This window comes from Pelophylax lessonae (assembly GCF_965119305.1).
Source record: "Pelophylax lessonae genome assembly, chromosome: 7".
NCBI classification, from domain to species: Eukaryota; Metazoa; Chordata; class Amphibia; order Anura; family Ranidae; genus Pelophylax; species Pelophylax lessonae.
The window spans coordinates 66,503,283-66,530,482 of record NC_138774.1 but is presented as its reverse complement, the minus strand read 5'-3'; positions in this window follow the sequence as shown (position 1 = coordinate 66,530,482).

Sequence of the window (27,200 nt, the reverse complement as noted above, 5' to 3'; positions counted from 1 at the left end):
ATATATTATCACTTAGAGCACCTGTTGATCCTGCCAGAAAGTGTGGTTCACCTTCATCACAGGCTTTTGCATGGACTATCTCTGTTTATTATAGATTTGAGGGTGCTGCCTGTTCCAAACTCCTCCTACTCCTCATCCTGCCTTTAGGGGTACAAACAATAGTAATTGGGGCCTAGTGTGGTTGTGTACGTGTGAGATACATACACTTTTTTTGATCATATTTTCTATTCCGCTATTTAATAAAAACCTTTGGGTATCAATTAAATTGCGGGATAGTCTGTGTTGGTAGGTGTGAGATACACCTTTCCAAGTTTTTGGGGTTCATCTCATACTTCTGAAGATTTGAGGGTGCTGCCTGTTCCAAACTCCTCCTACTTTAGGGTAGGGATGTACCGAACGGTTCGCCGGCGAACTTCGCATGTTCGCGTTCGCCGCTGCGGGCGAACATATGCGATGTTTGGGCCGCCGCCTATACATCATCATTGAGGCAAACTTTGACCCTGAATCTCACAGTCAGCAGACACATTCCAGGCCAATCAGCATACCTCCCTCCCACACCCTCCCACCTCCTATAAATAAGTAAGGGCAGCATCCATCTTAGATCATTTCTGTGTTACTGAGAGCAGGGAAAGTGCTGCTGCTGCTGTTATAGCTAGGGACAGTTAGTCAGTGTTCCCGGTCTTGTTAGCCAGTGTTCTTGGTACACTCCTGCTGTAAGGACAGCACCCCAAAAAGCCCTTCCTAGGGCTGGTATTTGAGGTTTTTTTTGGATATATATATATATATATATATATATATTGTAACCAAAAGCCCTTTTGAGGGCTGGTATTTGTGTAATTTTTTTTGTTCTGTGATATATATATATATATATATATATATATATATATATATATATATATATATATATATATATATATATATATATATATTGTCCTCAAAAGCCCTTTTGAGGGCTGGTATTTGAGTATTTATATATATATATATATATATATATATATATATATATATATATATATATATATATATATATTGTGCACTGCAGTTACCTGCCCGCTGTGTGTGAGAGGCCACAGACCCACCACAGACTGTACTGTGTGCACACCACACTCATTTCGGGTGGCACAGGCACAGTACCTTGCATTTTAAAAAATATTTTTTTCTTTTCCTCTGTCATAATTGCAGTGAGTGCTGTGTCAGGTCCACAGAGTGTACTGTACCCACTGCAGTGCACTGCCCACCACTGATATATATACAGTGGCACAGCATCTTGTTGCAAATTGAAAAAAAAATATTTTTTATTATTGCAGTTGCCTGGGCTGCCAGTGACTGTCAGGTCCACAGAGTGTACTGTGCCCACTGCAGTGCCACTGCGTGCCCACCCACCACTGATATATATATGGTGGCACAGCAGCTTGCAAATTAAAAATATATATATTTTTTTTATAATTGCAGTTGCCTGGGTGCCAGTGACTGTCAGGTCCACAGAGTGTACTGTGCCCACTGCAGTGCCACTGCCCACCCACCACTGATATATACAGTGGCAGGCATGACTTTTTTTGGATTAGTGTCTGGGGGGGGTCTAAAAAGCGTACCTGTGAAGTTTCAGCTCTGTAGCATGTCCAGAACCAGAAAAAAAAAAGATCATATAGGTGTAAAAGGGGTTCTCACCATACCTGCTCTACTGAAAAATTATCTTTTTTTCTGGTTCTGGACATGGTACAGTGCTGAAACTTCACAGGTACACTTTTTAGACCCCCTAGACACTAAATCACACAAAAAAAGTTCTTAAAAATTGTAATTTTTGACAGAGAGCCAATTATTGGAAAAATTAAAAAAAAAAAAAAAAACTTAAAAAAAAAAAATTCTTTGGATTTGTTGTCTGGGGGGGGGGGGGGGGTCTAAAACGTGTACCTGTGAAGTTTCAGCTCTGTAGCATGTCCAGAACCAGAAAAAAAGATCATATAGGTGTAAAAGGGGTTCCCATCATCCCTGCTCTACTGAAAAATGTTTTTTTTTTCTGGTTCTGGACATGCTACAGAGCTGAAACTTCACAGGTACACTTTTTAGACACTAAATCACACAAAAAAAGTTCTTAAAAATTGTCATTTTTGATAGAGAGACAATTATTGGAAAAATTAAAAAAAAAAAAAACTTAAAAAAAAAAAAAAAAATATTTGGATTTATTGTCTGGGGGGTCTAAAAAGTGTACCTGTGAAGTTTCAGCTCTGTAGCATATCCAGAACCAGAAAAAAAATAGAATTAGGGTTAGGGTTAGGGTTAGGGCTAGGGTTAGGGCTAGGGTTAGGTTCAGGGCTAAGGTTAGGATTATTTTTAGTGCTTAGGGTTAGAGGGTTAGAGTTAGAGGGGTAGGGGTAGGGCTACTAACTCTAACCCTAAGTATCTCACCGTAACCCTAACCCTAGCCCCTAACACTAAACCTAACCCTAACCCTCTAACCATAACCCTAACCCTCTAACCTTAACCCTAACCCTCTAAGCCTAGCCATAAAAATAACCCTAACCCTAAACCTAACCCTAGCCCTAACCCTAGCCCTAACCCTAACCCTAGCCCTAAGCCTAACCCTAGCCCTAACCCTAATTCGTAATTTTTTCTGGTTCCGGACATGCTACAGAGCTGAAACTTCACAGGTACACTTTTTAGACCCCCCAGATGCTAAATCCAAAGACATTTGTTTTTTAATTTTTCCAATCATTGGCTCTCTATCAAAAAGGACAATTTTTAATAATTTTTTGTGTGATTTAGTGTCTGGGTGGTCTAAAAAGTGTACCTGTGAAGTTTCAGCTCTGTAGCATGTCCAGAACCAGAAAAAAAAAATAGAATTAGGGTTAAGGCTAGGGTTAGGGCTAGGGTTAGGGTTAGGGTTAGGGTTTTTTTTAGTGCTTAGGGTTAGAGGGTTAGAGTTAGAGGGGTAGGGGTAGGGCTACTAACTCTAACCCTAAGTATCTCACCATAACCCTAACCCTAGCCTCTAACACTAAACCTAAGCCTAACCCTCTAACCATAACCCTAACCCTCTAACCTTAACCCTAACCCTCTAGGCCTAGCCATAAAAATAACCCTAACCCTAACCCTAAACCTAACCCTAGCCCTAACCCTAGCCCTAGCCCTAGCCCTAACCCTAGCCCTAAGCCTAACCCTAGCCCTAACCCTAATTCGTATTTTTTTCTGGTTCCGGACATGCTACAGAGCTGAAACTTCACAGGTACACCTTTTAGACCCCCCAGATGCTAAATCCAAAGAATTTTTTTTTTTTTTTTAATGTTTCCAATAATTGGCTCTCTATCAAAAAATTTAAATTTTTAAGAACTTTTTTGTGTGATTCAGTGTCTGTGGGTCTAAAAAGTGTACCTGTGAAGTTTCAGCTCTGTAGCATGTCCAGAACCAGAAAAAAAAATTAGAATTAGGGTTAGGGTTAGGGCTAGGGTTAGGGTAATTTTTAGTGCTTAGGGTTAGACGGTTAGGGTTAGAGGCGTAAGGGTAGGGTTACTAACTCTAACCCTAAGTATCTCACCGTAACCCTAACCCTAGCCCCTAACACTAAACCTAACCCTAACCCTAATCCTTAAAGCCCAGTTCCTGTCCCATTTTGGTCGGTTCTGGTCTGTTTGCGGTTGTTTGCGGTGCGTTAAGCGGGGAGTTTGGTCTGTCACTGTGAAGCGGGCGTAACCCTTACACTACCTGATCGATACAACATCATACCTGATCGTATACACACACTGGATGTTTTAAAGCACGTTATTCCAAATAATTTAGGAATGTTAGGTGATTTATGCCCTTTATGGAATAAAACCCGACTCTGCGTCAACTACGTAATTTTCCATGGGAGTTTTGCCATGGATTCCCCTCCGGCATGCCACAGTCCAGGTGTTTGTCCCCTTGAAACAACTTTTCCATTACTATTGTGGCCAGAAAGAGTCCCTGTGGGTTTTAAAATTTGCCTGCCTATTAAAGTCTATGGCGGTTCGCAATGTTCGCCGGTTCGCGAACATTCGCCGATGTTCGCGTTCGCCGTTCGCGAATGGCGAATTTTATGTTCGCGACATCACTACTTTAGGGGTACAAACAATAGTAATTGGGGCCTAGTCTGGTTGTGTACGTGTGAGATACATACACTTTTTTTGATCATATTTTCTATTCCGCTATTCAATAAAAACCTTTGGGTATAAACAATTAAATTGCGGGATAGTCTGGGTTGGTAGGTGTGAGATAAACCTTTCCAAGTTTTTGGGGTTCATCTCATACTTCTGAAGATTTGAGGGTGCTGACTGTTCCAAACTCCTCCTACTCCTCATCCTGCCTTTAGGGGTACAAACAATAGTAATTGGGGCCTAGTGTGGTTCTGTACGTGTGAGATACATACACTTTTTTTGATCATATTTTCTATTCCGCTATTCAATAAAAACCTTTGGGTATCAATTAAATTGCGGGATAGTCTGTGTTGGTATGTGTGAGATACACCTTTCCAAGTTTTTGGGGTTCATCTCATACTTCTAAAGATTTGAGGGTGCTGCCTGTTCCAAACTGCTCCTACTCCTCATCCTGCCTTTAGGGGTACAAACAATATTAATTGGGGCCTAGTGTGGTTGTGTACGTGTGAGATACATACACTTTTTTTGATCATATTTTCTATTCCGCTATTCAATAAAAACCTTTGGGTATCAATTAAATTGCGGGATAGTCTGTGTTGGTAGGTGTGAGATACACCTTTCCAATTTTTGGGGCGCATCTCATACTGCCGAGGATTTGAGGGTGCTTCAGTCTGCCTCCTGCCTGTTCCGAACTCCTCCTACTCCTCATCCTGCCTTTAGGGTACAAAAATTGTAATCGGAGCCTAGATTGTGTTTGTACGTGTGAGATACACCGTTTTGTAAAATTTGTCCTATTCCGCTATTCAATATACACCCTGTTTGAGTGTAAAAAATTAAATTGCGGGATAGTCTGTATCGGTACATGTGAGATACACCTTTTTAAATTTGTTTGGCGCATCTCCTTTTACCGCCGAGGATTGCAGGGCGCTTCAGTTTGCCTCCTGTTCCCAACTCCTCCTACTCCTCTTCCTCATCCTGCCTTTAGGGTACAAAAAATTGTAATCGGGGCCTAGTTTGTGTTTGTACGTGTGAGATACACCGTTTTGTAAAATTTGTCCTATTCCGCTATTCAATATACACCCTGTTTGAGTGTAAAAAATTAAATTGCGGGATAGTGTAACGCTCCTGTGTTTCTTATATGGTGTGGATTTTCAGCTGCAGAAATAGTCCCACGTCAGTAGTCATGTAAGAGATATGCTGAGATACCATTCCCAACCTCAATGACTCATCATGTGTGGAAGGTCTTATTTCAGCCAGTAAATACACACAATTAGCAAGCTGGTTCCTAGAGTGACTTTATGTATGTGGTAACACAATGATGAAGGTTGAGGGATAGGTTGAGTGGAGGTGGTAGGTGATAGACACTTGAAGGTGAGACAGTAGCAGATGGATGCAGAAAGGTTTAGCAATGTTGTATGATAGCAGATGATAGAATAGCAGGTGGACATACAAAAGAGATCAACCCAGTGCAGAAAAGTAGCAGTAGTCTCAAGAGCTAGCAATCTAGTTATGCAGATGTGATAAACAGTCTTTACTATGCAGAGCTAGATAGTGTAAGCTTAGTATAAGTTTATAGAGAATTCCCCTGCGGGGTACTTAGCACTATTAGCGATACAGCCGAAGGGTGGTTCAGGAGAGGCGGATGATCCAGTAGCGGGATACAGGGATCAGCGCAGCGAGGTTCCGTCAGTGAAGTAAGCTTGCAAGCATGGAAGCTTCAAGCAAGGTTAGCATCCAGGTAAGGGTGTTTGAACGAACACATGTGAGTGAGAACCGGTGCTTTAAATAGCCATCTAGTCCGGCGCTGGGTGATGACAGCTCCAGTCTTAAAGGTGTATGCGCACCTTTCCAAAAGTAAATGGTGGGGCGCATACACTTGTGGAAAGTGTAATTTAGGGTACCAAAGGTACCGGAACATTACAATACCCCCCCCCTTAAGGCCTGCTCCTGAAGGCCTCTGGAGCTGGTTTGTCTGGGTATCTCGCATGAAAATTGCGGATTAATCTAGGGGCATGTATGTCAGAGGTGCTTAGCCAGGTGTCGTCTTGGGGCCCATAGTTCTTCCATCGAACTAAGTACTGAAGTCTTCTTCTGTAGATACGAGAATCCAGAATCTCTTTTATCTCGTATTCTTCTCCACCTTCAACTTGTACAGGAGGCGGAGGTGGAATATTAGGCCTTATTCCTTGGTCCGGAACATGGGGTTTTAGTAGCGACACATGGAAAATGGGATGGATTTTTAGGTCCATTGGCAATGTAAGCTGCACTGCAGCTTTTCCAATAAGTTTCTTGATTGGGAAAGGTCCCAAGAACAGAGGTCCAAGCTTTTTGCTAGGGATCTTCAGTCTCAAGTTTTTTGTTGAGAGCCAAACGAGGTCCCCGATAGTATACTGTGGAGAAGGTCTTCTACGAAGATCATAGTACTTCTTTTGTTGACTGTGAGCGTGTGCAATGGTAGTATTTAGTAAACCCAGAGAATCCTTTATTTGGGTAAGATAGTCTGAGGCTACTGGGTTATTTGAAGGAAGGATGCGTGGAGGGAGAATAGAGGGATGGAACCCATAGTTCAAGTAGAACGGACTCTGCTTGGTTGTACTGTGAGTTGCGTTGTTGTAGGCAAATTCTGCCAGGGGGAGAAGATCCAACCAATCATCCTGTTGGTAAGAAGTGTAACAACGTAAATACTGCTCGATGCATTGGTTGACTCTTTCAGTCTGTCCGTTGGTCTGCGGATGGTAAGGAGAAGTGAGCTTCCGCTCAATCCGTAGTATGTGACATAGTTCTTGCCAGAATTTAGAAATAAATTGGGATCCACGGTCAGACAGAAGAGTTTTTGGGATACCATGTAATCTGAAGACATGTTTCATCAGGAGTTCTGCCGTTTGTTTGGACGAAGGTAGTCTGCGAATAGCAATGAAATGTGCCATCTTTGTCAGATGGTCCACTGACACCAAGATGGTATTAAATCCTTTGGAAGGAGGCAATTCTACGATGAAGTCCAATGACAAAACCTCCCATGGAGTTTGGGGTATTGGTAGACTGCATAGTAGACCGGATGGTCTCGTAGTGTCAATTTTGGACCTGGCACAGACATTGCATGAAGAGACGAATTTTTGTATAGATGTTTTCATGTCAGGCCACCAGAATTGCCGAGAAATCAAATTGAAAGTCTTTGTCATACCCATATGTCCTGCCATAGGCACATCATGCGATAATTCCAAGATCTTGGTGCGTAGGGTAGGTGGTATGTAAAGTTTGTCGTTGTAGTAGAGGAAGCCTTCTCCATCGGTATTTAGTTGTGGTGGGGGTGAATCCAACCTTATACCATGCAGAACCTCTTCCTTCAAGGAACGGACAACTCCAATAATGCGTTTGTGAGGTATTATAGGAACGGAAGGAATTTCAAAGTAGTTTTCTTCAGTTAGTCGTGATAGTGCATCCGCCTTTTTGTTCTTATCTGCAGGTGTGTAGGTCACTAGGAAGTTAAACCTTAGAAAGAATAGTGACCATCGTACCTGTCGATGCGAGAGAGTTTTGCTAGTCTGAAGATATTGGAGGTTTTTATGGTCCGTGTATATAATTATTGGTAATTGGGTGCCTTCGAGTAAATGTCGCCAATTCTCCAGAGCCAATTTTATAGCAAGCAGTTCCTTTTCACCCACGGGGTAATTTATCTCGGGACTGCTCAGGGATTTAGAAAAAAAGGCGACTGGATGAAGTGGTGAAGTGGGGGTAGGTCGTTGGGAGAGTATTGCTCCTACTGCCAGGTTTGACGCATCTACCTCCAGAATGTATTGGAGGGATGGGTCTGGATGGCGTAATATGGGAGCGGAAGTAAACCTTGTCTTTAACAAGTGGAAAGCCTTATTTGCTTCTTCTGACCATTTAAATGGTATTTTTATGCTAGTGAGCTGTGTGAGGGGTCTCACAATAGCAGAAAAGTTTTTTATGAACTTCCTGTAGAAATTTGAAAATCCCAGGAATCGCTGTAGCGCCTTGCGTGTAGTTGGTGTAGGCCAATCCTGAATACAGGATATTTTACTCATGTCCATCTCGATTCCTGTTTTGGATATGATGTAGCCTAGAAAGAGTACCTCATCTTTATGGAACAAGCATTTCTTCAGCTTCACATAAAGATTATGTGCAAGCAATCTCGATAATACAAGTCTTACATGTCTTATGTGTTCAGACAGGGTCCGTGAATATATAAGTATATCGTCCAGATATACCACAACACAGACATCTAGTAAGTCTTTAAAAATATTGTTTATAAATCGTTGGAAAACTGCAGGGGCATTGCATAGGCCGAATGGCATCACAAGATATTCGAACAATTCGTATCTAGTTCTGAATGCAGTCTTCCATTCGTGTCCATCACGGATTCGAATGAGATTGTATGCTCCTTTCAGGTCTAATTTTGAAAAATAGGTAGCTCCACGCACCTGCTCAATGAGCTCAGGGATAAGCGGTAGAGGATAGCGATCTTTTATTGTGATAGCATTCAATTTCCTGTAGTCGATGATAGGTCTGAGACTTGAATCTTTATTGCGAACAAAAAAGAGTCCTGCTGCTGTGGAAGAAGTGGAAGGTCTAATAAAACCTTTTTCCAAGTTCTCATCCAAATAGGTTTTGAGATGGGCAAGTTCATCCTGTGAAAGAGGATAAACATGACCGAACGGCAATTTGCTATTTGGGAGTAGATCAATGCTACAATCATAGTCTCGATGAGGAGGTAATGTTTGAGAATTTTTCTCAAGAAAAACCTCAGAAAGATCCTGATAACATAGTGGTGCAATCTCATCTGTCACCACAGACAGAATCTTCCCGGAAAACGGGAGGTTACACGTCTCCTCGCAATAACAAGAAGGGAAGGTCAAGGACCGTTTCTTCCAATCTATGGTTGGTTGGTGTGTGTGCAACCAGGGAAGTCCCAACACAATGGGAAAGTGGGGTGAAGGTATTAAATCGAAGGTAGAAGTCTCCCTATGAGACTCGTTAATAGTGACTAGAAGTGCTTGTGTCTGATCGGTGATCGGACCAGAGGATAACGGAACACCGGTAATAAGACTTACTGAGACAGGTTTGAGTTTAGAAATAATAGGAATTTTATTTAAAGCAGCAAAAAACATATCCATATAATTTCCACAAGATCCTGTGTCAATCATGGCCTTAGTAGTAATCCTGTTCTGGTCCCACTGTAATGTCAAAAAAACAGAAATGTAGGGGTTAGTGAATGAAGTTGTCAATCCTCCTAGAGAGACATGTGAACACTCACCCTTCTTTTTGTTGACTAGGGGACAGACGTTTATCTTGTGATCCGGGGATGCACAATACAAGCAGAGATTTTCATTTCGTCTTTTGGCTTTTTCCATAGTTGATAGCGGTGGGCGTATGGTTCCTACCTCCATAGGAACGGCCAGACTCCGAGAGGAAACGGATAATGGCATTCCCATCTTTTCAGCCTTTCTTTCTCGTAGTCTTCTATCTATGGTAATACTGAGTTGTATTAATGCATCCAGGGTTTTTGGCAGATCCGCTCGGGCGAGCTCGTCCTTAACGGCTTCTGATAGGCCAAGCCTAAATTGGGTTTTCAGAGATGCATCATTCCATTCTGAATCAAGGGTCCATCTCTTGAACTCTGCGACAAAGTCTTCTACAGGCCTCCTTCCTTGTTTCAAGGATCTTAACTGAAGATCAGCAGTACTCTGCCTATTGGGGTCATCATATAGGCTAGTGAGCTCTGCCAGGAACAAGGCATAGGAGTTGAGAAGCTGGTCGTTTTTCTCAAAAAGAGAATCTGCCCAGGCTCGAGGATCGCTTGATAGGTAAGAAATAATAGTACAAACCTTAATGTGATCAGTAAGGTAGGTACGAGGTTTTAGCAAAAAAAGGAACTCACATGCGTTTTTAAATTCGCGAAATTTTTTGTGATCGCCTGTAAGTACCAAAGGGGGATTTATCTTGGGTTCAGGGGACTGAGCAGAGGTAAGTTGTGTCAGTCTAATTACCTGCTGCGACAGAGCCTGATTGTCTTCTTTTAATTCAGCAAGTGCGTGTATTAACGCAGATACTTGCTGTTTTAATTGTGTCACCTGAGTGGTTATTTCTGCTGAATCCATTTTTAGGTTCGTTCAATCTATAACGCTCCTGCGTTTCTTATATGGTGTGGATTTTCAGCTGCAGAAATAGTCCCACGTCAGTAGTCATGTAAGAGATATGCTGAGATACCATTCCCAACCTCAATGACTCATCATGTGTGGAAGGTCTTATTTCAGCCAGTAAATACACACAATTAGCAAGCTGGTTCCTAGAGTGCCTTTATGTATGTGGTAACACAATGATGAAGGTAGAGGGATAGGTTGAGTGGAGGTGGTAGGTGATAGACACTTGAAGGTGAGACAGTAGCAGATGGATGCAGGAAGGTTTAGCAATGTTGTATGATAGCAGATGATAGAATAGCAGGTGGACATACAAAAGAGATCAACCCAGTGCAGAAAAGTAGCAGTAGTCTCAAGAGCTAGCAATCTAGTTATGCAGATGTGATAAACAGTCTTTACTATGCAGAGCTAGATAGTGTAAGCTTAGTATAAGTTTATAGAGAATTCCCCTGCGGGGTACTTAGCACTATTAGCGATACAGCCGAAGGGTGGTTCAGGAGAGGCGGATGATCCAGTAGCGGGATACAGGGATCAGCGCAGCGAGGTTCCGTCAGCGAAGTAAGCTTGCAAGCAAGGAAGCTTCAAGCAAGGTTAGCATCCAGGTAAGGGTGTTTGAACGAACACATGTGAGTGAGAACCGGCGCTTTAAATAGCCATCTAGTCCGGCGCTGGGTGATGACAGCTCCAGTCTTAAAGGTGTATGCGCACCTTTCCAAAAGTAAATGGTGGGGCGCATACACTTGTGGAAAGTGTAATTTAGGGTACCAAAGGTACCGGAACATTACAGATAGTCTGTATCGGTACATGTGAGATACACCTTTTTAAATTTGTTTGGCGCATCTCCTTCTACCGCCGAGGATTGCAGGGCGCTTCAGTTTGCCTCCTGTTCCCAACTCCTCCTACTCCTCTTCCTCATCCTGCCTTTAGGGTACAAAAAATTGTAATCGGGGCCTAGTCTGTGTTTGTACGTGTGAGATACACCGTTTTTTTATCCTTTTTCCTATTCCGCTATTCAATATACACCCTTTTGGGGTAAAAAACATTAAATTGCGGCATAGTTTGCATATTTGACTGTCAGATACACCCGTGCGATACTGTTGTTGTTTTGTTCCACTATTCAATAAACACCTTTCTAGGGCAAGATCATAAATTACAGAAATATGAGGAGACCATCAAATAGGGTCTGTGGCCTGGGTCGTGGTGCTGCTGGTAGAGCTCCTGTTGCAAGGAGAGGACGTGGTCGATCTGTGCCAGCTACACGCACAAGTGAAACACCTTCCTCAAGTGTGAGTAGGCGACAGAACCTGCAGCAGTATTTGGTAGGGCATAATGCGCCTCTAGACGTGATGAGGCCTGAAGAAGTACAGGCGATAGTAGATTGGGTTGCTGACAGTGCCTCCAGTTCCTTCACATTGTCTCCCACCCAGTCTACTGCAGAAAGGTCAGAGTTGGCACCTGCAGCCAATGTCCAACCGTCTTTCACCTCACCCCCTTGCAAATCAGGCAAGCAGTCTGAGCCCCAAGCCATACAGCAGTCTCTTCTTCTTTTTGAGGACTCTGTCAGCAGGGTTTCCCAGGGCCATCCACCTAGCCCTGCCCCAGAAGTGGAAGAGATTGAGTGCAGCGATGCCCAACCACTTATTTCTCAAGATGAGTACATGCAAGGACCATCGCAGCACGTCTCCGATGATGACGAAACGCAGGTGCCAACTGCTGCGGCGTTCAGAATTGTGGAGACCGACAAGGAGGGCAGGGGTGAAGACTGGGTGGAAGATGATGTGGAGGACGATGAGGTCCTCGACCCCACATGGAATGAAGGTCATGCAGGTGACCTGAGTAAAAACAGGAATATCGGCGCAAGCATGAAATAAATGAATGGATGGAAATATATGAAAGCAGCTGACACCAAGGTAAAAAATATGTAAAACCCAATGTAAACTGATATTGAAAAGTGCAGCGCTAAAACAATAAAACAATAAAACATCAATGGATAAATGAAGAGTCTATGAATGGCACACAACAGTCTTGTAAAAAAGAGAGAAAGAGTCCAATAGGAAATCCCAATGAAAGTGCTCAGTGCTGATCAATATACAGGACACAAGTGCTTGTTCAGTGCAATCCTTCACCAGAGGTACTAGCCTCTCACCTGAAGGCTGTGAAAAAACAGCCTTAAAACACACTCCCAGCAATGCAAAACTCCTGACCAGGACAGCAATCACAGAGGGCATCTCTTCTTTTTCATATGGTATACACAACGATCCCCATGCAATAAAAAAGGGGGCAGACCATAGTGCATTATGTTTAAACACCACAATTTATTGTTGAACAAATGGACAGCCTCTTACTTTAGAGTAGTTCAAAACGAGCAGTAAAAACAATCCAGCTGGTCTCCAGACAGAGCAGAGCGCTCTGCTGACAGGGGCTACGAGTGACGTCACGATCTCCTCCCCCTTGCGCACGCGTATCGTCCGTGGGCGGGACTTCCTCAGCGTATGGGCGGAGGGACGGACGTCACTCTTATATGCATAGCCCCCCTCAATTTGGCGTCGCTGCTGGCATGGCAACGTCGGAGGAAACACCGGAAGTGCCCCGGGGCCCTCTCCACACAGGAAGCTCGCATTGACCCCGGAACACAAACAGAATCCTCCGTAAACACCAGAACAGCAACAAGGGCTCAAGGGCTAGTAACACCCATTACTGTTCAAGAGCGGGGGTATATAGAATACAAGAAAAACCTATATATAGGAAAACATATATTGGTAAAAATTACAGGAAAAACATCTATTTGGGAACTAATGCCCCTAAATATTCACAACATGTATAAATACATGAGGGGATCATGACAGATCACTCGCAGCCCCTGTATACAAGAAAAAAACAGTACAAGAAAAAACAATATACAATAAGAGCCGTTATTAAAAAACATATAATAAAAACATCCAATATGAAATCCATAAATGTTCAAAGGTCAAAAACATACATAAAATGGGTATATAATGGAATCCACATCATAAAAACCCTATGCATAAAAGACATAAAATTCATATGTTGATAAAAAACGTGAGGGTAAAATAGAAGTAAAACTACCGATCTGAGATAAAACAGTTGAGGTCGAAGTCCACATTTAGACCCCTGGGGACCCCAACCTTTGTCTCAAAGATCCAGTATGATTCACGTTTACTTATTTGCCGTATAAAATTACCCCCCCTCCAGTGTTTCTTGACCTTCTCGATCCCCCAAAATTTCAAGTCTTTGGTGAGAGCCTTCAGGTGAGAGGCTAGTACCTCTGGTGAAGGATTGCACTGAACAAGCACTTGTGTCCTGTATATTGATCAGCACTGAGCACTTTCATTGGGATTTCCTATTGGACTTTTTCTCTCTTTTTTACAAGACTGTTGTATGCCATTCATAGACTCTTCATTTATCCATTGATGTTTTATTATTTTATTGTTTTAGCGCTGCACTTTTCAATATCAGGTGACCTGAGTAGTTTGGAGGAAGAGGCGGTGGTCGCACAGAGCCACCAGCACAGCAGAAGAGGGAGCAGGGTGCAGAAGCGGAGCGGCCGTGCCCTAGACACTACGCCTGCTACTGCCCAACGCAGCAAGGGAACGAGCGCACCAAAGCCAGCTCAAAGGAGTTCTCTAGCGTGGAAGTTCTTTAGAAAATGTGCTGATGACAGGACACGAGTGGTTTGCACCCTGTGCAATCAGAGCCTGAAGCGAGGCATAAACCTTCTCAACCTGAGCACAACCTGCATGATCAGGCATCTAAGTGCAAAGCACGAGCTGCAGTGGAGTAGACACCTTCAAAACCAAGAAAACATCTCTGGCTCATCCTGCTTCCTCTTCTGCTGCAGTCTCGGCCGCTCCAGCCACATCTGTAGTGATACCGGCACCTGCCACCACGCAAACAGACGATCTGTCAGCAAACCACCACCTGGGTCACCAACCATCTCCACAATGTCCCGTGGAAGCGTTCAGCTTTCCATCTCCCAAACACTTGAGAGGAAGAGGAAGTACCCCCCTACCCACCCGCGATCCCTGGCCCTGAATGCCAGCATTTCAAAATTCTTGGCCTTTGAAATGCTGTCATTCCATCTGGTGGAGATGCACAGTTTTAAAAAACCTTATGTCGGTGGCTGTCCCACAGTACGTCGTGCCCAGCCGCCACTACTTTTCCAGGCAAGCCATCCCTTCCCTGCACAACTAAGTGGGGGAAAAAATCAGGTGTGCACTGCACAACGCCATCTGTGGCAAGGTCCACCTAACTACCGATACGTGGACCAGTAAGCACGGTCAGGGGCGTTATATCTCCCTAACGGCACACTGGGTAAATGCAGTGGCGGATGGGCCTGAGGCGGATAGCAATTTGGCGCATGTCCTTCCACCACAGAGGATTGCAGGGCGCTTCAGTTTGCCTCCTGTTCCTAACTCCTCCTACTCCGCTTCCTCATCCTCTACCGCCTCCTCATCTGGACAGTGTAACACCTTCACCACCAACTTCAGCACGGCCAGGGGTAAACGACAGCAGGCAGTTTTAAAACTTGCCTGTTTGGGGGAAAAACCACACACCGCGCAGGAGTTGTGGAGGAGCATGGAACAGCAGACAAATGAGTGGTTGCTGCCAGCGAGCCTCAAGCCCGGCCTGGTGGTGTGCGATAACGGGCGAAATCTCATAGCAGCTCTGGGCCTAGCCGGTTTGACGCACATCCCTTGCCTGGCGCATGTGCTGAATTTGGTGGTGCAGAGGTTCCTTAAAAACTACCCCGATATGTCAGAGCTGCTGCAGAAAGTGCGGGCCATCTGTGCGTACTTTCGGCGTTCTCACCCTGCTGCTGCTCGCCTGTTAGCGCTGCAGCGTAACTTCGGCCTTCCCGCTCACCGCCTCATATGTGACGTGCCCACAAGGTGGAACTCCACCTTGCACATGCTGGAAAGACAGTGCGAGCAGCAGCAGGCCATAGTGGAGTTTCAGCTGCAGCACGCACGCGTGAGTCGCTCTGCGGAACAGCACCACTTCACCACCAATAACTGGGCCTCCATGCGAGACCTGTGTGCCTTGTTGCGCTGTTTTGAGTACTCCACCAACATGGCCAGTGCCGATGACGCCGTTGTCAGCTTAACTATCCCACTTCTATGCCTCCTTGAAAAAACAATTCGGGCGATGATGGAAGAGGATGTGGCACAGGATGAGGAGGAAGAGGAGGATGAAGAGGTAACATTTCCAAGGCTTTCAGGGCAGTCATTCACAAGGGGCTCCGAGGGTGGGTTCCTGCACACACAAACGCCAGGGACACAATTGTCCAGCAGGGGCACAGTTCTGGAGGATGAGGAGGATGAGGAGGAGGAGCTGGAGGAGGAGATGGAACCATGTTCACAGCAGGGTGGCACCCAGGCCAGCTCATGGCCATCACTGGTGCGTGGCTGGGGGGATACAGAGGAAACAGACGATACACCTCCCACAGAGGACAGCCTTTCGTTGCCTCTGGGCAGCCTGGCACACACGAGCGATTACATGCTGCAGTGTCTCCACAACGACCGCCGAGTTGCCCACATTCTAACTTGTGCTGATTACTGGGTGGCCACGCTGCTGGATCCCCGTTACAAGGACAACGTACCGTCCTTAATTCACTCACTGGAGCGCGATCGCAAGATGCGCGAGTACAAGCGCACGCTGGTAGACGCGATGCTGCTGGCATTCCCACCTGACAGCGGGGCCACAGTGGAAGTACAAGGCAGAGGAGGAGGAGGAGGAGTAGTAAGAGGTCGCCAACGCAACCAGGGCCCCGCCAGCACCTCAGAAGGCAGGGTTAGCATGGCCGAAATGTGGAAAAGCTTTGTCAGCACGCCACAACAAACAGCAGCACCAGCAGCTCATATGGAACGTCTTAGCAGGAGGCAGCATTTCACCAACATGGTGGAGCAGCATGTGTGCACACGCCTACATGTAGTGAATGAGGGGTCTGCCCCCTTCAACTTCTGGGTCTCCAAATTGGGCACATGGCCTGAGCTTGCCCTTTACGCCTTGGAGGTGCTGGCGTGCCCTGCAGCCAGTGTATTATCTGAACGGGTATTTAGCACGGCTGGGGGCGTTATCACAGACAAGCGCAGCCGCCTGTCCAGAGACAATGTGGACAAGCTCACGTTCATTAAAATGAACCAGGCATGGATCCCACGGGACTTTTCCGTACCTTGTGCAGAATAGCGATGGATACCGACCTTACCCACCCATTGTTCTATTTTTGCTCTTTCTCACTCTTTTGGGGTGTACCCTCATTTAAAATTTCTGAAAAAAAGCAGTGTTGGCTACCTCGTCCTCCTCAGGGCCAGATTAACATAGGGGCTATTGGAGCTGCAGCTCCAGGCCCCTACCTTAATATAGGCCCCGGGTTGGCCATATTCACTGTTACCGCTCTTCTGTCACTTGTAAACACAGAAGTCTGGCTTCTATGCTTGCTTCCCCAGGCAGCTCCCTCAGAACCTCCCCACACAGCACGAAGGCCGGACAAGGAGGGACAGTTGCCGATGCATGGATGTGTTTATGGGCTTCAGAGACAGCATCCCATGTTGAATTAGGCATGCATGGCTGCATCCTTCCTCCTCTGTGTGTATGCCAAGGCACGGCCCTTAAGGCCCTTCAAAATCCTCAGCACCAAGCCCATGATGCTCTTAATCCGGCCCTTGTCCTCCTCCACTGCCGCTTCCACCTACACCGCCCATTGGTGTGCGCAGCCTATTGCATTAGGGTGCGCACCCCAAAGTTTAAATACACATGCATGTGTTTGCCTACATGTACATGGCCCCCGATACATTACTCTCCCTGCTGGCAAAGAGAAATAGAGCAGAGCAGGTCCGAGGGAGATCTTTCCCATCTCCTCACTGGCAAACAGAGCGATAATGCTATGTGCCCTAGGTGATTAGGGTGTGCCCAGGTACACCCGGCACACCCTGTGCGCACGCCTATGACACCGCCACATCCACCACCACCTCAACCTCCCTCCTACTCCATATGGGCCTCGTCCTTCAGAGATGAAGAACATTTTTTTATTTTTCTTTTTTTTTTTTTTTGTTGTTTTAAGTTATTTCCCTATCCACATTTGTTTGCATTTGTTTTACACTTGCCATGCTCTTAACTACATTTTGCTGCCATTTGCAGCACTCTAGCCCTTTCCATTGGTGTTTTAGAGCCATTTTAGTGCCCGAAAGTTCGGGTCCCCATTGACTTCAATGGGGTTCGGTGTCCGGGAAAAGTTCGGCAAAAGTCCGGGACACGGACCCGGACCCGGACTTTTTTTTTAAGTTCTACCGAACCCTCCAAACACGGATATCCAGGTGTCCGCTCAACTCTAATTAACAATACTCTCACTGATATGATGTAATCAATAGCCCTATAGATGAGCTGTGGTGCTTATAGATGTTCGCAAGTGACCGATTAACAATACTCTCACTGATGTGATGTAATCGATAGTCCTATAGATGAGCTGTGGTGCTTATAGATGTACGCAAGTGACCGATTAACCATACTCTCACTCATGTGATGTAATCGATAGCCCTATAGATGAGCTGTGGTGCTTATAGATGTGCGCAAGTGACTGGTTAACAACACTCTCACTGATGTGATGTAATCAATAGCCCTATAGATGAGCTGTGGTGCTTATAGATTGAGCAAGTGACCAATTAACTATACTCTCACTGATATGATGTAATCTATAGCCCTATAGATGAGCTGTGATGCTTATAGATGTTCGCAAGTGACCGATTAACAATACTCTCACTGATGTGATGTAATCGATTCGATAGCCCTATAGATGAGAAATCTCTCTCCCTCCCTGCTAGGAATGAATCACTGGCACTGTCAAACACGTTCCTGTCTCTCCCTACACTGCTAGGAATGTCTCTCTGCACTGTCTGACAAACTCCAAAAAAAGCTACTCTCACCCTGCCTCAAACGCGTTCCTCTCCCTGTCTCCTCGCCCGCACAATCACACTACATGCTGCAGCTGTGCGGGCAGCCTTTTTGTAGTATGGGGTGTGTGCTTGGCCCCTGAGCCATAATTGGCTAAAGGCAGCCTGTCTTGGTTTGGGAGGTGTAGCGTAGTAAAAATGAACGTATTACCAAGATTATTGTATATGATACAGGCCATTCCGATAGCAATCCCAATGACATTTTTTACACAGACTAGGGCAGTATTAAGGGCATTTGTATGGGCCAGAAAATCCCCACGAATTGGCATGCAGATGTAACGCTCCTGCGTTTTCTGTATAATGCGGATTTGCAGCTGCAGAAATATTCCACTTCAGTAGTCATGTAGAGAAACGCTGAGATACCAATCCCAACTCCCAAAACTCATCATATGTGGATAGTCTCAATTCAGCATACAAATACACACACTCAATAAGATGTTCCTGGAGTGATCTATGTATATAGTAGTATAGAGGTGATAGGCTGAAGAGACAGGTTGTGTAGAGATGATAGGTGACAGACACTTGAGAGGAATGTTCTTGAGAATGAGATAGTAGCAGATGGGATGCAGATGGGTTAGCAATCATGTATGGTAGCAGATGATAGGATAGCAGATGAACATACAGGAGAAACTAACCCAGTGCAAGAGCAGATGATAGTAGGCTCAAGAGCTAGCAATCTAGATAGTGCAGATGTAGTAACAGTCTTAGTATGCAGAGCTAGATAGTGTAAGCTTTAGTATGGAGGTTATTGAGGATTCCCCTGTGGGGTACTTATCACTAGTAGCAAGTAGCAGAGGAGAGGTTCGGTAAGAGCGGATGATCCGGTAGCAGGATACAAGGATCAGCAGCGAGGTTCCGATAGCGAGGTATGCTTGCAAGCATGCGAGCTTCAAGGCAGGTTATGCGGTGGCACAAGACAAGGTAAGCATCAAGGCACATTGAACGAACACATGTGAGTGAAAGCTGGTGGTTTAAATAGCTGTTCAGACCGGCGCCTCATGATGATGTCAGCACTCTTAAAGGGAAACACACCTATATGTGCTTCATCTACCTAGGTAGATGGAACGCACCCGGAAATGATGTGATAGGAAGGCACTGAGAGTGCCAGGATCTTACAGTACCCCCCCCCCGTAAGGCCGGCTCCGGAAGGCCTCTAAGGCTGGTTGCCGATGTGGGAATCGGATAAGCTGGTTACCGATACGAGAATCGGATAAGACTGGTTGCCGATATGAGAATCGGAAAAAAACTGGTTGCCGATGTGAGAATCGGAAGGGAAAAAAAAAAACTGGTTGCCGAATAGAATCGGATAAGACTGGTTGCCGATATGAGAATCGGATAAGACTGGTTGCCGATATGAGAATCGGAAAAAAACTGATTGCCGATGTGAGAATTGGAAAAAAAAAAAAAACTGGTTGCCGATGTGAGAATCGGAAAAGACTGGTTGCCGATGCGAGAATCGGATAAGACTGGTTGCCGATGTGAGAATCGGATAAGACTTGTTGCCGATGTGAGAATCGGAAAAGACTGGTTGCCGATGCGAGAATCGGATAAAGCTGGTTGCCGATATGAGAATCGGAAAAAAACTGGTTGCCGATGTGAGAATCGGAAAAAAAAAAACTGGTTGCCGATGTGAGAATCGGAAAAGACTGGTTGCCGATGCGAGAATCGGATAAGACTGGTTGCCGATGCGAGAATCGGATAAGACTAGTTGCCGATGTGAGAATTGGAAAAGACTGGTTGCCGATATGAGAATCGGATAAGACTGGTTGCCGATGTGAGAATCGGATAAGACTGGTTGCCGATGTGGTAATCAGATAAGACTGGTTGCCGATATGAGAATCGGATAAAGCTGGTTGCCGATGTGGGAATCGGATAAAACTGGTTGCCGATACGAGAATCGGATCAGGTTGGTAACCGATGTGAGAATCGGATAGGACTTGTTGCCGATATGAGAATCGGATCAGGTTGGTAACCGATCTGAGAATCGGATCAGGTAGGCTGCTATATGAACCCCTCACTAATCGGACGCATAAACATCCGAAGTAGTCATAGCAACCAATGCTTCTTCAAATAACTTTAGATCCTTCCTACGTACCACTGTGCCATTAGAAGCGTGTACGCAGTCAGGTGCAAGAATCTCAATGTTTTCATTGGAAGCTATAAGTGTGCTTGCCAAAATAGGAGTATCTATACCAACATCTGCCAATTTCTGGGTGTCCTTTTCTGATATAGAACGGGGACAGGGCTGGCAACAGCCTTGGTAATTTCCAGGCTGTTTTTCAGGGAAGACAGTTCGGATTCGCCTGGCCTCCATTGGGAGAGCCTTAGGCCTATGGGGTCGGGTTGGGCAAGATGTAATGAAATGTCCCCCTTCTCCACAATAAAAACAAAGGCCACAGATTCTCCTGTGATCTTTTTTTTTGTAAGGACAACTTAGCATGTACGGCACCAATCTCCATAGGCTCCTCATCAATTTCTGTAGGATCAGGGTTCAAATGAGATGTGTCAGAGTGACAAGGCTGACTGTTTAAGGCAGGCTTGTACCATGACCAGGCAGGATCACCATATTCATTTGGTTTTCTTTTTTCCCTAGGTACCCGGGGTCTGCGGTTACCTGGAGCAGGTTTAGGAGTAGATTTTTGGGAGGGGAGACACTGGGAGTGCATCGCAATTGCAAATGACTCCCAATTGTCTAGGATCGGACTTTTTTCTTGCAGTTTCTGGTATGCCCATGTTTTCATTTTGCCAGAAAGCAAATTAATGGCAGCATGAACTTTAATAAAGTCATTATGATAGGTCCTGGGCTTAAGGATAAATAGGAGCTCACAATCCATTCGAAAAAAAAGAAAAGAGGAACGGGAACCATCAAACCTGTCTGGTAGAAAGACAAGGGGTTCTGGGGGTTGAGCAGCAGTAGGCTGTGTCAGTCTGGCCACCTGCTGCGTCAGAGCCTGATTGTCTTCTTTTAATTCAGTAAGTGCGTGTATTAACGCAGTTACTTGTTGTTTTAATTGTGTCACCTGAGTGGTTATTTCTGCTGAATCCATTTTAAGGTTCGTTCAATCTGTAACGCTCCTGCGTTTTCTGTATAATGTGGATTTGCAGCTGCAGAAATATTCCACTTCAGTAGTCATGTAGAGAAACGCTGAGATACCAATCCCAACTCCCAAAACTCATCATATGTGGATAGTCTCAATTCAGCATACAAATACACACACTCAATAAGATGTTCCTGGAGTGATCTATGTATATAGTAGTATAGAGGTGATAGGCTGAAGAGACAGGTTGAGTAGAGATGATAGGTGACAGACACTTGAGAGGAATGTTCTTGAGAATGAGATAGTAGCAGATGGGATGCAGATGGGTTAGCAATCATGTATGGTAGCAGATGATAGGATAGCAGATGAACATACAGGAGAGACTAACCCAGTGCAAGAGCAGATGATAGTAGGCTCAAGAGCTAGCAATCTAGATAGTGCAGATGTAGTAACAGTCTTAGTATGCAGAGATAGATAGTGTAAGCTTTAGTATGGAGGTTATTGAGGATTCCCCTGTGGGGTACTTATCACTAGTAGCAAGTAGCAGAGTAGAGGTTCGGTAAGAGCGGATGATCCGGTAGCAGGATACAAGGATCAGCAGCGAGGTTCCGATAGCGAGGTATGCTTGCAAGCATGCGAGCTTCAAGGCAGGTTATGCGGTGGCACAAGACAAGGTAAGCATCAAGGCACATTGAACGAACACATGTGAGTGAAAGCTGGTGGTTTAAATAGCTGTTCAGACCGGCGCCTCATGATGATGTCAGCACTCTTAAAGGGAAACACACCTATATGTGCTTCATCTACCTAGGTAGATGGAACGCACCCGGAAATGATGTGATAGGAAGGCACTGAGAGTGCCAGGATCTTACAGCAGACCTTAACCTTACCGAAGGTGAGAGGAGGCGTGGATCTACCAGACCTAATGTGCTATTACAGGGCTGCACATTTAATGCGAGTGTTAGACTGGCACTGTAACGGGGAATATAAGCAGTGGGTGCAACTAGAAAAGGAGATCATGAACTCTGCAACTATCTTAGCTACATGGACTCCTATATCGAAAGATGATAAGATATATCTACATCCGACGATTGGGGCGACATTAAGCGAAATGACCAAAGTACAGAAGCATAGCTTAGTGGCACCAGCAATATCACCGATGACACCCCTGGCAGGTAATGCCAACTTTCCCCCAGGGAGTTCTAACGCTAAAATTATAGGATTAACCAAGGGGGGCAGGGTCAGATTATGTGATATGTGGACCCAGAGGGAACCTCCGACGACGACAGAATTGTTATCTTGGCCAGAAGGAAACTTAGACATGTTCAGTGCTTACCAGATCAGACACTATTTAAAACAAATACAAAGGATGGGATATACTCCACGACCCTTAACTCCATTTGAGACCCTGTGCAGAGAAGGGGTTAGAATACCACATGCTTTATCATATATGTACGCGCTCTTGGGGACATCGCAGGATGGGAGACCACCTAAATTCATACAAAATTGGGAAAGAGAGTTGGAGATACCCCTAAATCAGCAACAAGTAAATAAAATTCTAAGATTGACACATAAGGCATCGATATCAAGTAGATACCAAGAGATTAATTATAAAATCCTAGCCAGATGGTACCGTGTACCAGCAAAGCTACATAGAATTGATAGAAAACACCAGGATAGATGCTGGAGATGTGGAGAGGAGGGCGGAACGATGCTACACATTTTTTGGGCGTGTCCATCGATAAGGGGTTTCTGGGACGAGGTAGCTCGTATGACCGAGAATTTAACATTGACTAAGATACGGGAGGATCCCGTGCTATGTTTACTACATGGCACGAGGAGCTCGGTCAAAAAATACAGGAACTCCTTATTGATACACCTCCTGAATGCAGGAAAAGCTTGCGTACCAGCTTTATGGAGGCAAACACACCCACCTACAGTGCAATTGTGGTTTGCCAAAATCAGGGAAATATATAGGATGGAAAAGTTAACAGCAGCTCGTTATGCACGGAAGAGCGATTCAGGTTAAGATGGCAGGCATGGTCCCAATTCACGTGTTCGGAGGATTACTTAAGATTGATAAGTTAGAGGGGGTGCCGTGAGGACGGGACGCTCGAGGAGGCTGGATAGGAGAGAAGGATAACGGGGGTGGGTGGAGAGTAGGGGGGAGGGAGAGGTGGGGTGGTTTTTCCTTGGTTTTTTTTTTTTGTGTCTCTCCCAGACACCCCTCTTCGCGGTGTGCCAGTGGAGGGATCTTTCGGAGGCCTGACGAGTAACGTCAGGAGGGATATTATGTAATGTATATAAGGTGTATATAATGTAATAATGTGTTGGAATGTTTGGGAGGAAGTTAAGTATTGGTGTTGTGGTATGGAGTACGGTTCCTCTCCCCACCGTAAAAGGTAATAGGGTAAGGGGGGGCAGGAGGGGGGTATCACAGGGACTCTTTTTTTTTTTTTTTTTTTCTTACTTTGTATGTTTCACCTTCCCTTCTCTGGAGAGGAGAGGGGTCATATATTGCTCACCTATACTTCCTTATTAGGAAGTCTTACAGGATGGAACACGATATGAGTGGAATCCCCCCCTTGTGCCTGGGGAGCTTAGGGGGGAAGATCACGAATATACGTGTATCCTTCCCCTAATTATTTATTTTTTTTTTTTGCACATTTTTTGGTCACGATGTGAGACAAGTATGACATGGTTTGGGGTTTGGATAATATTTGTAAATTTTCTCCTTCTATGCTTGTTTTTGTTTTGTTTGGAGGAATTCTTACACTGTGGGTGGGGTGTGGCTTTGGGGAGGGATACGTGTGTGGCATTTTTTACGTATAATATTTTTTTTTTTCTTTTTCTTGACACAACAGGTGGGACAATGGGGGGGAGGGGCCGAGAGTGTTTTGGATTATGAATGTCTGTATGTAATAATATGTAATGTATTGAAAACAATAAAATCTTGAATTAAAAAAAAAAAAAACACGTTCCTGTCTCTCCCTACACTGCTAGGAATGTCTCTCTGCACTGTCTGACAAACTCCAAAAAAAGCTACTCTCACCCTGCCTCAAACGCGTTCCTCTCCCTGTCTCCTCGCCCGCACAATCACACTACATGCTGCGGCTGTGCGGGCAGCCTTTTTGTAGTACGGGGCGTGTGCTTGGCCCCTGAGCCATAATTGGCTAAAGTCAGCCTGCCTTTTGTCGAATCATTGCAGAGATCATTTGATTGGCCAAAGCAAAAGGTCAGGTGCATGCTTTGGCCAATTACATAACGTGCTGCACCTGCGGCGTGCGCACAGTGCATTATGGGAATCTCAAATTTTCCGCAAAGTCATTAGACAAACTATTGAACGACTGATGTTCGAGTCGAAGTTAGCTTCGACTCAAACTCGAAGCTCATCCCTATGTACATTTAATAAAAACTATTTGAAAGAACAATCCAAAATAATCTGTGAAGTCCACACACTACTACTAGGGATGATCGAACTTTTGAAAAGTTCGGTTCGGCCAGAACATCCGAACTACCCCAAAGTTCGGCCCGGATTTCAGAACCCCATTGAAATCAATGGGACCCGAACTTCGGTAATCAAAAAACACAATTTTAAAGCACTAAAACCCAATAAATGCCCCTAAAAAGTGCCTAGGTTCTGGGTCATGCCCCAGGGACTATTAATCACACAAAAAAAAGTTCTTAAAAATTGTCATTTTTGATAAAAAAGCCAATTATTGGAAAAAAAAAAAAGAGATTTTTTGATTTTTACTTTGGATTTAGTATCTGGTGGGTCTAAAAAGTGTACCTGTGAAGTTTCAGCTCTGTAGCATGTCCAGAACCATAAAAAAAGAGATTGTTTGTATTTTGTCACTTTCAGAGCACTAATATGGCTCCGCTCCCGTCAGCATTTTTTTTTTGCTGCAGGCGTTGATAGTGCTTTTTTGAAGACATGTTTGGAGTCAGGCATGACATCTGAACATGTCTATAGGGGTATATATATACATACACCCATGTCTGTATATATACAACTGCACATATATAGGTGTTAAAGGAGCAGAACACTATACTTTTGCTAATGAAATCATTTCCATTAATATGGCTAGGCTCCCAACACACCTATATATGTGTAAATGTAAAATACATATCAGTGTGTGTGTATATATATATACCCCTATACAGAAGTTCAGATGTTTTGCCTGCCTCCAAAGAACCCCAAAAAATGCCCCAAAAAAATGCCAGTGCCAAAAAAAAAAAATGCCCAGGCATTTTTTTGGGCATTTTTTTTGGGTTCTTTGGAGGCAGGCAAAACATCTGAACTTCTGTATAGGGGTATATAAAAACACACACACTGATATGTATATTACACTTACACATATATAGGTGTGTTGGGAGCCTAGCCATATTTGCAAATTATTTCATTAGCAAAAGTATAGTGTTCTGCTCCTTTCACACCTATATATGTGTATGGGTATATATACATATAAGTGTGTTTTTATACACCCCTATACAGAAGTTCAGATGTTTTGCCTGCCTCCAAAGAACCCAAAAAAAATGCCCAAAAAAATGCCAGCGTCAAAAAAAAAATGCCCAGGTTTGTTCTTGCAGGCATTTTTTGGGCATTTTTTTTTGGTTCTTTGGAGGCAGGCATGACATCTGAACTTCTGTATAGGGGTATATATACACACCTACACATATATAGGTGTTAAAGGAGCAGAACACTATACTTTTGCTAATGAAATAATTTGCACAAATATGGCTCCCAACACACCTATATATGTGTAAGTGTAATATACATATCAGTGTGTGTGTATATATATATATACCCCTATACAGAATTTCAGATGTTTTGCCTGCCTCCAAAGAACCCCCAAAAAAATGCCCAAAAAAATGCCAGCGCCAAAAAAAAAAAATGCCCAGGTTTGTTCTTGCAGGCATTTTTTTGGGCATTTTTTTGGGTTCTTTGGAGGCAGGCAAAACATCTGAACTTCTGTATAGGGGTATATATATATACACACACACTGATATGTATATTACACTTACACATATTACACATATATAGGTGTGTTGGGAGCCTAGCCATATTTGCAAATTATTTCATTAGCAAAAGTATAGTGTTCTGCTCCTTTAACACCTATATATGTGCAGGTGTATATATACAGACATAGGTGTATGTATATATATACCCCTATAGACATGTTCAGATGTCATGCCTGACTCCAAACATGTCCTCAAAAAAGCACTGGCAACCCCTGCAGCATAAAGAATGCTGACGGGAGCGAAGCCATATTCCTGTTCCGAAGTGACACGAGAAATGATCTTTTCTCTATAGCGGTCACCCTGCTATGGAAGGGTTTTGTCACCCTTCCATAGCAGTCATAGTCAGTTAACCCTACACTACACTACGGTCACCTTACACTTAACACTTTCCCTACAGGAACTGAATAAATTAAAGCTAACTATAGTGAAAAAATAGCACCCTAACTACACTAGATATCCCTTTCCTCACACTAAAAAATGCTAAATGACACTTTGTAACACATTGTAACAGAACAGCATTCCACTCTCTTTCATGTCCCGTATAAGAATGCTAGGAATTTGGCGGGGGCTATCTTATATACTGGGGGGCGTATTCACTAATGATTGGACTATGGACCCCCTAGTCACTCCAATCACATTCCTAGCATTCTCCTGCCCCTCAATTGGCTTTTACTGATGGTTCTGGTCCAATCACGGGCTTTTAAAGCCCATTTCCTGAACCATTGCATTTTGGTCGGTTCTGGTTGCCGAATTCCGAACTTTTTGGGGAAAAAGTTCTAAATTCGGCCGAACCTCGAACAGCCAATGTTCGGGTCGAACCGATGGTCGACCCGAACCGTTCGATCATCCCTAACTACTACCACCTGGATAGAGCCTTGCCAGAGCAAAAGACTCCCTAAAGCAACTTTT